Source organism: Amphiura filiformis, chromosome 12, assembly GCF_039555335.1.
Source record: "Amphiura filiformis chromosome 12, Afil_fr2py, whole genome shotgun sequence".
Lineage (NCBI taxonomy): Eukaryota > Metazoa > Echinodermata > Ophiuroidea > Amphilepidida > Amphiuridae > Amphiura > Amphiura filiformis.
In genome coordinates, this window is record NC_092639.1 from 24,116,714 (window position 1) to 24,131,905 (window position 15,192).

At 35.9% G+C, this 15,192-nt stretch overlaps 1 protein-coding gene across 1 annotated transcript in view; it reads right to left on the minus strand.

Moving 5' to 3' along the window:
* LOC140166718 (uncharacterized) overlaps positions 1–15,192 on the minus strand; it is a 341,892-nt gene that overhangs the window by 120,308 nt on the left and 206,392 nt on the right. The window lies entirely within an intron of this gene.

Below are 15,192 nucleotides of genomic sequence, written 5' to 3' on the forward strand. Positions count from 1 at the left end.
CTGTTTTGATAAACTTATTGCCATGATTATTAGAGTTACGCCAAAAAACAAACAACAATTCACCTAATTCTCTACCGTTTTCAACTCTCTCCATGCGGGTGTCGCCTGCAGACGTCAAGTTTCAAATTTAAAAAGAAAAATCACAAATTTCGGAAATGTAAATTTTCATGACTATATTTGGAGTCAGGATGAAAAATGCAATAAAATGAGTACAAACAAGCCTCATATTGGTTTAGTGGTTCTTAGATAGTTCTTGGTATTTTGAGAAAATATCTCAAAACTTGGGACTTTTTATGTTGAAGCCTACGGCTAGCAAGCAGAGCATTAACATGCTAAAAGAACAAAGCCTAACAAGTATCGATGTTTGCATTGTACCATAATTAGAATAACATACAAATTGCAATACAAAATAGAGGTATCATGTATAGTTATTGTCACACGATCCTCATGACCTACTTCAAGAAAGCACTGATGCCCCAGTTTGTGTGGTAAGAGGGAACGTCTTTAATACCTACTTCTCATGACAAAGGAGGGTATTGCATCACAAACTTCCTGGCGCTATACTTCATTCTACTGCGGTTTAAATTAAAAGTCTTGATGTGATTTTATTTCATAAGATGGTAGTATCTAATTAATGAACTGCATAGAGATACTGTCTTAAATTTCAGTTGTGATCACAGTATTAAGAAGTGCTATCATAAAAGAAAGTTTCAGCACAACGTTTTTCATGGCATGCTTTTAAGATAACATTTAGAAATTGGGTTGAGTTTAAAATGTTTAGGATCTGAATATGTTCAGATTAGGGGATAATTGTGTTTCAGGCACTTTGAGAAAAAAGTTTTGTATTGTAAAAAAGACAGGGAAGTTAATTTGCCTTAAAAGAGTATTTCATGATCCTAGCATCCTCTTTTTATGACATTTTTCAGTAGATATCAACAAAAAAAGGTCATTCCCAAAATTTCATTTGATTCTGATTTTGTGTTTGCGAGTTATGCATGATTATGTGTATTACACTGCTCCATAGGTCAATGCAGTAATTTCCTTCTAGTGTACCAGAACGCAATTCAAATTTGACAATATTTTTGCGAAACAAATTAATCTGCAAGAAATTTTTGATGTAGCTAGAGGTTTTCAGTGGTATAAAAATCTCAACTTTTTTGAGAAAGTCCTGTTGCTAACATCCCATTCTTGTCAAAACTAATTGAAAAACATGTTTTCAGGTGCATTAATGAACATATGGAAGAGCACAATCTAGGTGAGGAGCTTCAATCAGCTTACCGATCAGCACACAGTACCGAAACTGCACTCCTACAAGTTAAAACTGATATTATGTCATGTCTGTATAATCAGCAAGGTGTGTTCCTGGTCCTGTTGGACCTATCTTCCGCTTTTGATACGGTTGAGCATAGCGTACTCGTCAGAAGAATGGCTGATGAGATCGGCCTCTCTGGGACTGCACTAACGTGGTACAAGTCATATTTTGCTGAAAGATCTACCAAAGTATGCATTAACGGTACCTTCTCAGACTCACAAGACATGAATTATGGACTCCCACAGGGCTCCATTGTTGGACCAGGCTCATTTAAGATCTATACCATACCCATTGGCCGTATCATCAGAAAACATCAAATGTCATTTCACATGTATGCTGACGACTCATTTCGGAATGCGATCATGAATTTTGAAGAAAAAAAGTTTCCACAGGCTTCATTGGGACTCGAACCAGCGATTCTAAACTTCCTTCGATTACGCGTCTAGCGCTTTACCACTCGGCCACCGTGGCAGTTGAGCGGATGAGTGTAATGATAAATGATAAATCTCATAATGCCATCTTTAGCCTTTTGTTTACTAAAAAAAAGACGCGTTTTGTAAAGATAGATTAGCCGTTTTATGCATAAATAGCACGAACGTTTGGGAAAGGTTTCAAACAAATAATAAAGACACTGATGTGATGACGAAATTGTGTAAGTCGGGAATTATCTGCGTCGCAATGTTTTGTTTTGGTTTTAGGAATTTGACCTTAAAATTTACGACTTCATGACATTATCATTCCAAATCAACAAAAGATATTTCAACACTATATGTTCTCATTCTTTCTCTAGAATGTTTTGTACATGTATGTGAAATAGCTTCAACAATGGTTCGCTGCATAATGGTAAAAATAGCCTTGACCTAAAAAAGGCGAGAGGTACCATATTCTGATTCAGGCTAAATTTAAAATTGATATAAAACGCGTTTGTTTTTGATCGATTACAAAAATTAATTTTTGTCGTATAAAGAAATTGTATCTGGGGTGAATTACACTACAGTTTTTATTCCTAGGGCTCTTTGACTTCTTCAAATAATTTTTTTAATGATAGAGTGAATCCCCTGGCCCTCTATAATTACGCACAAAAGATCGACCCCCTTAATCCTGCGGACACATCTTCCATTCAAATTGCTCTTTCACGGCTAGCTACTTGTATCTCCGAGATCAAACTGTGGATGACAATGAACATGCTCATGTTAAATGACACCAAAACTGAGTTTTTTGTTGCCGTTTAGAAATAATAAGCTCAAGATGCCTCCAGTTCACCTTGATCTTGGAACTGATATCATCCATCCTTCCGATACTGTACGAATTTGGGCATTTTATTTGACACGCACATGCTTATGTCACCGCATATATCCGGACTTTGTAAATCTATTACTTTTCAGCTCCATAACATATCTCGTATTCGCGGTTCCTGGACACAGACTCATGTCATCACATTGTTAGATCTCTGGTACTTTCTCGCTTAGACTACGGCAATGCTCTTCTGTTAGGATCCAACAAAACAGATATTGCCAAACTTCAACGGTTGCAAAATTGGGCTGTCAAACTTATTCATCGCGCTGGCAAGCAAGACCATGCCACACCATATATGGAACAGTTACATTGGCTTCCGATTCATGAGCGTATTGTTTTTAAGATATTGCTCCTTGTTTTTAAGTGTGTGAATAACATTGCTCCTCCATATCTGGCTTCCAACTTACTTAATTACACACCTTCCCGCACTGGACTGCGCTCGTCTGCAGATACTACCCGGTTAGTTGAACATTCCATTCACCCCAGGAAACATCAATCCGCTGCTGACAGATCTTTTTACTTCGCTGCTCCAAAGCTATGGAACCAACTTCCAGCAGCCCTTCGTTCTGCAACATTTCCTCATATATTTAAGAAGAATTTGAAAACATACATGTTCCCATATTGACTTGTCTTTGTTCATTCTTTGCTTTGTAGTGTATTATATATTTTATTATGTATCATCACACCCGCTGTGGTCTTCATAAAATGGCGGGCTACAAAAGCCTTATTGTATGTATGTATGTATGTATGTATGGGATGAGGAAATGCCCTTTTAACTACTATAAAAAACAAGCCACAACAATGATTGCTACATACAGCACATGGCAGTGCCACACAATGCTGACTTTATGTTTTTGTTTATTTGTTTGTCTATGAGACAGATCAAATGCCACACACAGCATTTCTGAATATTTGCCACACAAAACATTATATGGAACATTGCTCCCAAGCTGTACCCCTGCACTTCCCCAAATACATAATACATCATAGTTTCAACTAGTTCACAAGTATAAAAATGTATGTTTTTTGCTTCTTGTATAATAACGAGAGAAACAAAATTTGACATGAAAATGTATGCCACATTATATGTTCGACTTTCACACACACTGGAGTGAAGATAAAAGGTACATGTGCTTCTGGATGCAAAAAAAAATATGTGATAAGAAAATATATAACATTTTGTCCTTTTTCCTAATACATCCTTTCTGCTGCAGATTACTGGTCCAACTCTCACACACAATAAAGTAAAGATACAAGCTTCTGCATAACAAGATGTGATAAGAAAATGTATAACATATCTTTTTTTTTCTTTTTTCCCCTAACATATGTCCTTTCTGCCATTACAGGTCTCACACACAATAGAGTGCTGTGATTTGCTCAATCACAGATAGTATTACTATTGATTAGATTTAAGGCATTGAGTTACATAGGCTCATCATGACACCAAATCAATTAAGCTTCCTTTCTATACATGCAAACATAGAACAAATAAACAACGACGCATCTCGAAACAAGACATGAAAATGTTGTTAAGGTATAAGGGCGATTATAAAAGCTACTTTTGGCTCCTTTATTAAGAAAAAGTTTCCAGTTTAGAAAGATAGGTAGGCAGGCTGAGCTGCATGAAAAATATAGGCCTATTCTATTGGGCTGTACAAAGTAGAATGAAGCATGAAGGATGCATTCATAGTTCTTACTGGCGGTAAACTGACCTTACATGACATTTCCATTTTCAGGATAATCTAATGGCAGCGGTGGAGAAACTGAATGGGCATTTTGGTAACTTTTAAAACAAAAAATGACTTTTGCAATAATTAGGGTAAACTCCCACGTTAGTACCAGTGGTGTAGCACGAGTCATCCAATAGGGAACATCCAATTTTGATTGAGGAGGCACTGGGTTTGGTAACTTTGTTATTGAATTTGTCAAAATTGGACTTTGATTGAGGGGTCGCATGTCCCTGTACCCATTATACTTCATCAATGTCTAGTACAAACTCAGTATGGTTGCATAACCATCTCTTTAAAAATATCTGTTTGTTCCATTTTTTGATAAAATGATGAGCATAGGAGTCACATATCATCATATTTCCAATTGATTTGTTTTGATGTTTGCAAATTCATCTTTTATGAGTACCACATTTATGAAATTGGTATTCCAGTCCAGTCCAACCGTCCTTGATGTCCCAATACAATATGCTTCACCATTAATCAATTACACACGTTTGCAAAATCTCAATCCGATTTCTCTCTTCCCTCTACATCTTTCTGCTTCTTTATCAATCACTTAATCACATAGCGACACACCATAAAGTGTTATTACACTTCCTTGATAAGATGGAAATGGATGACCATTCCGAATTGGGTGTAGATCTCCGTGGAAGCCGGATCAGTCATCCATTTCCATCTTATCAAGGAAGTGTAATAACACTTTATGGTGTGTCGCTATTAAACAGGGGATATAAGTGGGTAATGTAATTAAATACTGTCTGCACAATCTTTTGGGACAGAGAAGCTGAGTTTATCCCTTCATTCCTGTGACAAAATAGACCCACTTTATAGATGGAGAGGAAAGTGGGCAGGTTGTGGACGGAGTAAAATTAATTTCATCTTTTAATCAAACCAATCAAAATAGATGTATCATCGCATTATTATAAGCAGATGATAGCCCCAAATATGATTCAATAAATTTAATAGGATTAAAAAATATTTCTTGAGGGTCAAGATTTTTGCTCCTATTTTAAATATGACTAAGGAATTTGTTGGCTTCTTTCCATAATGACATAAGGTGATTTTTGGTCATTTTTTTAAATAAAATTGGCATATATATTTTAGGGTATTACTCTACTTGCTGCCCAATTTCTATCAACAAGAGACAAAAATTTGCAGTGATATCAGAATTCTGAAAACCCACAGTAAGCCCTAATTGCAGATATTCAATAATAGTGCTTGAAGTCCAGTTTAAGGACTATATTAACCAGACTCATCTTAAGGCAAAGAGGCCCTTAGCTATAAAATTAATTGCATATATTTCTATTGCTTGTTGAGTTATGAAAATGTGTTTGTGTTCAACCTTGTCAATTTTGATATCCTGACCTGCATGTTGCAGAGATACCACCATTTACATCCTGGAGTCAGGGAGATTTCCTATGGCAATCAGGTTGACTTGTATATGTAGAGCTATGTGCGAGCAACTTATAGTTGCACACATTTTCTTAATTAGGGTGATTGTTAAAGATGCCTGTCAAAATGTGATACAATATATGCATTTTCAGGGAACCCTGATTTGGCATATCTGATGTTGCTTCTCACTGCTGATCTACAAACCTGGACTATCGATAACCTTTGATATACTCTGAACCAAAATTTAACAATTATAGCTCATAAGTTGACCTCAAGTTACGGAGTATGAGATTTTGTACCCAATACATTGAGAAGTCATCCCATGAGTGTACAAACATATTAGGGTTAAAGAACTATGCCCACTTTGCCCAGGCAGATGAGAATGTGTAAGATCCTAGTGAAAATACAGACTGACAAATATGATCACTGTAATCATGGTAATGGAGTCTTCACCTAAAGCAATGGAGTATTAAAAGGACCAGGTCAACTTCAAAACTAAGATAGCACAGAGTGCATATTAGAACGACAGAGACCATAATTTGTACTCCACAGTATTACTATTTGAGCCTAATTTAGCAAAGGGATGCAGAACAGGATATATTCATTGACAGGTTAGAACAGGGGTAAAAATTGATTCAGATTTAAAAAATAATTCCACCTTAAGGCCCTTCCATGGTGTGATTAGCTATATAGTGGAATAAAGGTGAGGATGGATTATATGCCCCAGGTTTAAACCACATATTGCTTCATTTTGAGGACCATATTCAACAGTTCAACAGTAATATGTTATAGTCATTTCAGATCCAAACATTTGAATCCAAAAATAGTGGAAAGCTATGGAAGATTTTGGAATTCCATCCAAACCTTCTAACAGGCCTCCAAAAACCGCGGGAGCATGGGCAGCGTTCCCAGAATGGTCTGAGGTCACAGAAAAAAAATTGCAAAAAAAAAAAAAAAAAAATTTTTTTAAATGTTTTTTTCCAAAGTTTTCGGCGACCTTGGAGAACCACTGGACCTATGATGGAACTTCAGGATCATTCACAGTTAATTTTAAAAAAATAAAAAAATAAATACAGTTTGTTATCCTGTATTATGCAAACCATTAACTAATGTTTATTTCTTCATCTATCACATATTATAGATGCATTGGTTTTCCATGCATTTATAATATGTGATAGATGAAGAGGTAAACACAAGTTAATGGTTTGCATATTAAGGATAACAAACTGTAATTTTTTTCCATTTTTTTTTCAAATTATCTGTGAATAATCCTAACCCTTCAGAATAGGTCCAATGGTTCTTCAAAGTTGCAAAATACTTCTAAAAAATGTTAAAAATAAATAAAAAATTGTTTTGAGTTTTGACAGTAATACTTTGAAATTTTAAGTTGTGTTTTTTTTTTAAAAAGGATGTAAATTTTTATAGAAAACTGTTCCAAAATAAGGCTCAGATTGCACGAGAGAACATCTAAACATCTGGACCCCGGCCGTTAGGATTTCGCTTGGCGGCTCGTGATGTCCGCTTCTGCGCATTACATAGGCCTATTTCAGTTATTTCACAGAAAATTTTCAGCACTTGTCATTAAGTTCCCAGACAGCAGAAAATTTTCTGGAGGCCTGCGGCTTCTAAAGGAGTCACATCCCAAGATCAAATTGTGTAAAATCCAACTGGATTTCAACATTTTCTGTTTTCTACTGGATCTTGGAATAATGCAGGCAAACAAATCTACTTGGATTGACCATATAGTTCAATTGGAATTGAGCCAGCACATCTTTTACAAGGTTGTCCATCCAATGACCATGTATGTTCAAGAGCATAAATATTATACCAACTGCTAAAGTAGCTTAAAGTGTTATATCAGCTGCAAAATGTATATATTCTATTCATGTTTCATCATTATGTATCAAAACATTTCATTCCACATTTCTTTTCACGACTTGTATGACAATTTCATGCAGTAATAACAAAGTCTGTGTAGAGATTGTCTAGCCGCACTTTCAATAAGAACCTAACAAAATATTTTGACAGTTAACTCACGCTTATAACATATTCACTGTATCAATATACTGCAACAAGCTTGACGTAACAATATTCACGTGGAATCAAAATTGTGTCCATGATATGTGAATTAATGAACAGTGTGTGTAGTAAGACCCTAAGATCTATACTGTCACTCATTTGGCTCTTTCATCATTATAAACACTAGTGATGGAATGCAATGACTTTTACAAAACAAAGAGAATAAATTGGTGCTACTTATAAGTAATAATGCTAATGAAAAGCAATCAAAACACTTAACAAGGGTAAAAATAACTTGCACGAATCAGAGTTTATCTTGCCTAGAGCAAGTCGCCAGCGAGGGCATCATATCCTTTTACCGATTCTTCTGCAAATTTAGCTAAAATAATGTTATTCTAGTATTTAAACACCTTATTTTTGTATTTCGTTAAAGTTAGTAAACCGAGAGCAGTAGTCCACTCCTTTTCCCCATTCTTGCATTATGTGCGTCCGTCCGTCCAGTCATCTGACATCGGGCAATTCGATGAAACTATCTGACGTTACACATACTATCGGTTTCAGCTGGTTAAGTGGCCGGTGTCATCCAAACTTGTAAAGTGACCCGCTCAATGCACAATCAGGATACATTTAAAAGCTAATGGAAACACTATCGTGCATTCTTCTGCTTAACTTTTCTTTTAATCATCTCCCGATCGGTTTTTGCATCTCATCGTTACGTTTGTTTTGATGAAGATATCAATGATAAGGTGATAATTGTATCCTAAAATGACCAAAAACAACTCTACAAGGATTTTGGCCATCAACTTAGCACATTTTAGCAGGGTCTCTATAGACTCATGGTATATCAGAGAGAAGTTTTCTGTGACAAACAAGTTCTCTAGCAAAACCTTACACCATTTAACAAATTAACTTTAAAGCAAACCACTAGTATATCATAACCAAATATCTGATTATGATATTCTAGTAGTTTCTTTAGAAGAAACATCATCTTCAGTTTCATTTGAGATGACCAAGACACATTTCGAAAATGGTCTTGGGTCATTGTTGTCTTCAGGTATTCAAGTATTTTCCCTCATAAAATATTTTCAGGTATATGGGGTGTTGTGTTAAAACAGCCCTTTTGACATGTTCTTTCCTATGTAACTGGGACAATATTCTCAATGATCAGGTAACAAGACTGCCCAGCCCTAAACCCTAACACAAACCTGACTAACTAACCCTATAGCCATAAATGTACCATGCTTTTTCACACTTGAGAAGATAAATACATATTCCCCACACTCCATATAATATAGGGCATTTCTCATTGAGGGTGTTTATAGTGGCTGTAAACTGCGATAACAATTGATTTTGCAGTACTTAATGTGTATTATGTTATAACATGAGATGGGCCAACAAGTGTGATAACACACTTATATATTGGTTACAAACAATATCAAATACTTTCAATATAAATACCAGAAAGCAGAGGTATACAACAGTATTTAAATGTATCAAATGTGTGTATCAACATACTGAAATAACTGCACAATGGGAGCTTAATTGCCTGTTGTCGTTTACACTTAGTAAAAGACAAGTTATTTAATCTAAATGTCAAGAGATACTTTGACTCTCATTCAATCCAATGTATTTGTATCAACAATTGTTTTGCTTGGCAATAACAGTGTCAATTGATTCACATGTAACACAGGTTAGTGTAAATATAAATGAGACAAATACTGGCAAGTAGAAGTTCACTGTACAACATGTACTAAAACTGACATCTAAACTCATATAGATTTTGCAGACTTAAAATTTCCATGGTTCATAATATGTCCTGAATATGCAATATTCTTCAGATAGTATAATAAACCAGATGAAAGTTGATTATATGCCACATAAGTTAAACCAAAGTGCCCGAGGACGGTAGTGTCAAAATTTTCAGAAAGTTAATTTTGCAATTATCACTGTCTCTTGGCCGTAACGGTAATGTCGCTAACTTTGCTTTATAAATAACGCATCACAGAATACTGAACCAAATTTGTTTCTATTTAATTATCTTCATTTTACCTGAGAATGGTTTGGGGGCATTTCTATGATATTTTGTAACATGAATAGAAATTCCCATTCTTGCATAAAACTTAAGGAATAAATTTGTCAAAACTAATCATTTGAATCATTGAAGCATTCAGGTAATATGAAAAATACTAATTGAATCGTTTTAAATTGCATTTTCCCTCATGCAGGAGAGATAAAATGTGGAAAATGCAGATAGTATTAAATTGGATAAAATATAGTATCAGTAAGAAAGTATTTAGACTGATTTGTAGCTTATCCCCAGAGGATTTTGCACAAAATGCCATCGTAATAATTGGTTTTGGTGTCCGATGTTGGTCACTACACGTTGCAAACAAGATTGAAATCGCAAATATGAAAAAATTGACCAGTATATTTCATTTCTTGAAATCAATTACCTAATTCAAACAGCCCGTGTCCCTTTAAGTGCTTGACAAACAGGATTCCCTGGGGACATATCACACTACATTGAATTCAACGGGCACAAGTTGATGATAAAGCTTCGGACATTGACGTCAAATTAACTACAAAGCTATGTGGCCATCGCAATGTGCCGACGAATAGGCTGCAGCAATCCATGTTATGGCGACATCGGGAAAATGTCATTCTATTGAAGCCTATCCAGAAATGTGTCCAATAATCAATTACTTTTCAATCAAACCCATGTTTAGAACACGCACAACAGCTAGCTCACTCGGTACATTTTTAAGTGTTTACTGCATCACACCAGCAGTAACATTAGACGTTTTCTCCTTCATGTCAAGTACAAGTGCGGAATAAGCAACGATGGTCAGTATCTACACTTGGCCGACTTGAATTTGTCTGATGGACCAGAATGGACAAGCTGTCGCGAGTTTCTTTACATGTACGTACACACTTGGAGTTGTATTCACCCACGTAGAGTATCCTCGTATGCTAGTAGGAACAGAAAAGTGCAAACCAGTGGCCTATTCAAAGGTCCTAGAGCAAATTGAAGATTGCCAGTAAGCTTAATGTTTCAAACACTTAGACACTATCAATGACCAATACAGACAGAGCTGGAGCAAGTACATTCAAGTGTCCAGTGTAAACAATTAATTGACAGCAAACTCTAAATGTGTCTATGTTCAAACTTAAAGGTAACCAGCCAAGTGGGACACATTTTTTGGATACGACCTCAGACAAGAGAGATACAGACAGCGTGCGACCAGTCAAAGTCCCCGTGCATTGTATGATGTGAGTTCATATTCATGAGGGCCAATTGTTCGATCGTGCCGTGTCTAACAATCACACCGTCACCAGCATTGCGTACCTTCGCGTATACGTGATTGAGAGGTGTGTGCTTTCGCAATTACGCGATAGACCGTAAAAATGCGCGGTAATTGCGTACCAGTCTTGCCTGTTGCATTTCATGGAAATTGGCCCTCATTATCGGATGATGCTGAGACTTTGACTGATTGCACGCGGTCCTTATCTCTCTCGACTGTGGATACGGCCTCCTTATAACATTCTCATCATTTGATTGATGCACCATGCATAGACCTATAATCATATTTTTTCTACATTTTTTATTAGATCTATGATTTAAGGTCTTATTTTGATTTTTGATGACAATCTGCAAACACCCAATTTGTGAAACTAATATTCTATAAAGTAAACCCAATATTGAGTTTAAAGAGGGGTAACCCTATTGGTTTAGGATATAGATTTCCTACAAACTTACGTACAATGTCAAATATCATCCCCTTCATATGCATCCATGTAAAAAAAAAAATTCAGTGCAAATATGAATAATTAGCGCAATTAGCAAGCCAATATGTTGGTACACGCAAATTGCATTGTGGTCCTGAAATTGCATACTACTTTAAGTTAGAGTTTATTTTGAGAAGAAGCAGTGATTTTATGTCAATATAGTTCACTTACATGATTATAAAAAGCAGGCACGTTGCAGAAATATTGCGCATTTAATCATAGAGGAGTATCAGTAAGCTGTTTGAATAATTATTCAACTTAACACACTACTGTGTGCTCACATGAAATCTTTATATTGGTTACCATATTATAGACTTGTGTAACTTGGGGTCACCTCTAAAATCTTAAGATATAGTTACTGTGTGGACACTTGAACACTTCTATACTTGCTGTGTAGCTTGGGTAGTTGCAAATCAAGCTAGTAAAGGCTCCCTTATACCAAGCAAGGTTTCAAAACCTGAAGCTGTTGGTTACTGTGTGGACATACCTATACCTGTATAGCCTGGGTAGTTGCAAATCAAGCTAGGTAATTATGCTCTCATATACCAGATAACATTTCATGTTTTATGTGGACACACCTATTCTTGTGTAGCTTGGGGTCACCAAATAACATTATACAATCTAAAGATATTGGTGTCTGTGTGGACACATCTATTGCTTGTGCAGCTTGGGCGATTGCAAATCAAACTACAAAAGGCTCTCATACGATTTAACACTCAACCAGTGATCCAGCCGTGCAACCAGTCACAACACACTTGGCTGCAACCAATTTGTAGGTCACTAAGATGTCTTACTTGTAAATGGCAAACATTTGTTTCACACTAAATGCTTTCAAATAACCTGGACTAGAAAACAAAACACACACACTGTTATAGCTCTGCTGTGGGTACTTCCTTTCCTTTGAGATGAGAGTGTGAATGAACGAGGGGAAAAGATGTGAGATGTGTAGATAGATAGATATATAGATGGATGAGAGAGGAAGTCAAAGCAGATGAAATTGAAAACTATGGAAAGGACAAAGAGAAAGAGAAAATGAGGAAAAAGAGGAAGGAATAGAAAGGGGAGGAAAAGATGAAGAAAGGAAAATCAAGAAGAGGAGAAAGAAAAGAAAATGGAGAAGGTGATGGTGAAGTAACAGATAAAAAAAGGAATTGGGGAAAGGGAAGAATTAGATGGGGAATGAAAGGTGAGAAGATGATCAAGAAACAACTAGCATTAAAAATATAATAAAGTATGAGGCATAAAAGGATCAGATAAGAAAGACATACTATAATGATGGTGAAGTAGAAACAAGAATGAACAAGCATGTATACGAGAGAGAAATACGGAAATAAGAAGAGAATGAAACTGATTATTTACGATTCAGAGGAGCAGATGTACTGTCACCAGGCCTCTATTGCAGTATATTAGAAAAGTCTGGGGCAATAATACAAAAACTGTGCTTGGATACAATGTTAGTCCTCAAAAGAAATGTCTGACAGAATTATCAATAGTTGGTGATTTCACTGAAAATGGCCTCTGCCAACTTTCAAAAACAGCCTTGAAGGAACATGATACAACGATACAAAATATTGATAGTGTATGAAGGGCACTTAAAGATGGCCGACAGTGATGATTTAGGAAAGGATGAATAAATGCGGTGTCACAAATATCAATATTAGTTGATTTCCACTCAAATGGCCTCATCAGTGTTGACTTGCGGGATCTTCAACCTAACCCGCTTATGAACTCCCAGCCACATGCTGCCAGCTACATATTTACATGCTGCACTTATTTCATATCTCAATTTCTTCACCAACTAGCTCATATTTCACTGAAATTTACAAATCCACCAAGCACAAAATTGAGGAAGATTGTTACGGTGTAAAAAATTACAAATAAATAATTATAATTGTGATAAAACATTCAAATTAAATTAAGTCTGAAAAATAATTGATGCCAAAATGGATCACTTTAACTGCATTATTCCAAAGGCGTCTATACAAAGTACGCAAATGTCGATACTATATGTAGCGAGGGTCCCGGCGAGAGTACTTCTTATTTAGACTATGCAAACATGAGAATCTCAGAAACTTAATTTCTTAATCATGTGTATCAACATTGGCATGTACAACCAGGGTATTTCAGGTGACATATTGGTCTGGTCCAAGTGCCAATGCATGTAATTCCAGGTTATTTCAGGTGACCTCTTGGTCAGAGTGACAAGGAGAGCCTTTTACAAGTAAACAGTAATGTTCTTATAGTGTGTGAGCCCGACCACCTCAAATGGAGCATTTGGTACCACTTGGGAAGGGCAAAGCTGCACTGCTACCAGAGATAGTTGATATCATGGGTTACACAAAACTGCATGATATAGCAATTGGCTTTTGGTAGGAAAAGAGCATCAAACAAAGACAAATATGTCGTAATTGGAACCAGCCGCCAATAGCTGCATCTTTTAGCTCTGACTTAAAACCTCATGTTGTTGAAATTGGTTGAGAATTTAAGAAACACTGACTAAAACCTAAAAAAGAACAAAATCAAATGTTGCAATTTAATGTTCTAATCAATGTAACCATGGCGCTAGTTCTCTTGTTTGAGAATGCTTTGTATACAAATCAATAGGGCATCCAATGGAGCAATCTGCAACTTCTGAATTTGCATCTTCCTTGGGATTTTGGATCACTGTGTCTTTATTTCTTGACCAATTTCAACCGACAAGATCTTAAATCTGAACTGGTGGTCCACCATTATGTCTAACTATATGCTATCTACTGAAGATAGCACACTGTTTCTTGTGCTAATGACTCAGAACACAGCAACTTGTGTGCTATCTACCAAATATACTGGATATAATGAAGTACATGTACGTTGTCAAATCTACTGAATATAGCTAAGTGTGTTATGCTTTCAACTGATGATATAGCAGATTTTATAAAGGTTGTGATACCTACTGAATATATCAAATGCAAACTTGAATTAAATCTTGTCACATATTGTACATACATGTAAAAACACCTGGTAATACAGAAATCTTCTGGACAATCTCTTAACATCTACAGACCAACATTTGTCAAAAGTCAGCTTGATATCTGATAAATATTAAAGCAACATAGCCAGTTGCTTAAGTACTCCTTGAGAATTACTATATCCCTCAACATATCCACCCATAGAAGTCCACCATTATATCAAATGATTACTTTTCCACTTTCACTGCTACTGAAATCTACATAACAAAAAATACATTCAAATGAGTATAAACATGCCTACTATTGCTTCAATGGTTCAAAAAAATTAAATAATCTCATGAAGCCATGACATAGGTGATGGTGAATAATTCCACAGAGGGTTTGAAAACCTTTATGCCACCTCTAGAAGACCTCTCTGATTATTAGTATCATGAAAATCCTGCTTCACAGTCAATACACTACTCAATATTTCATTGCGACCACTGCTGCATAACAGAGTCTCTCTAACTTTAACTGGTTCATAATACATAGAATCAAGTTGGGCAAAATATAGTTTATATAAAGTTGTTCCTTTGGCTGTTGCTGGCTGAAATCCTATTAAGCTTTTAAATCTTTTAATCCATAGTAATTAGTATTCTACTGAATTAAAAAAGAGAAATGCTAAGATTATTACTGAGCACATCAAGCTGTGCAACCAAGTTTGAAAGCA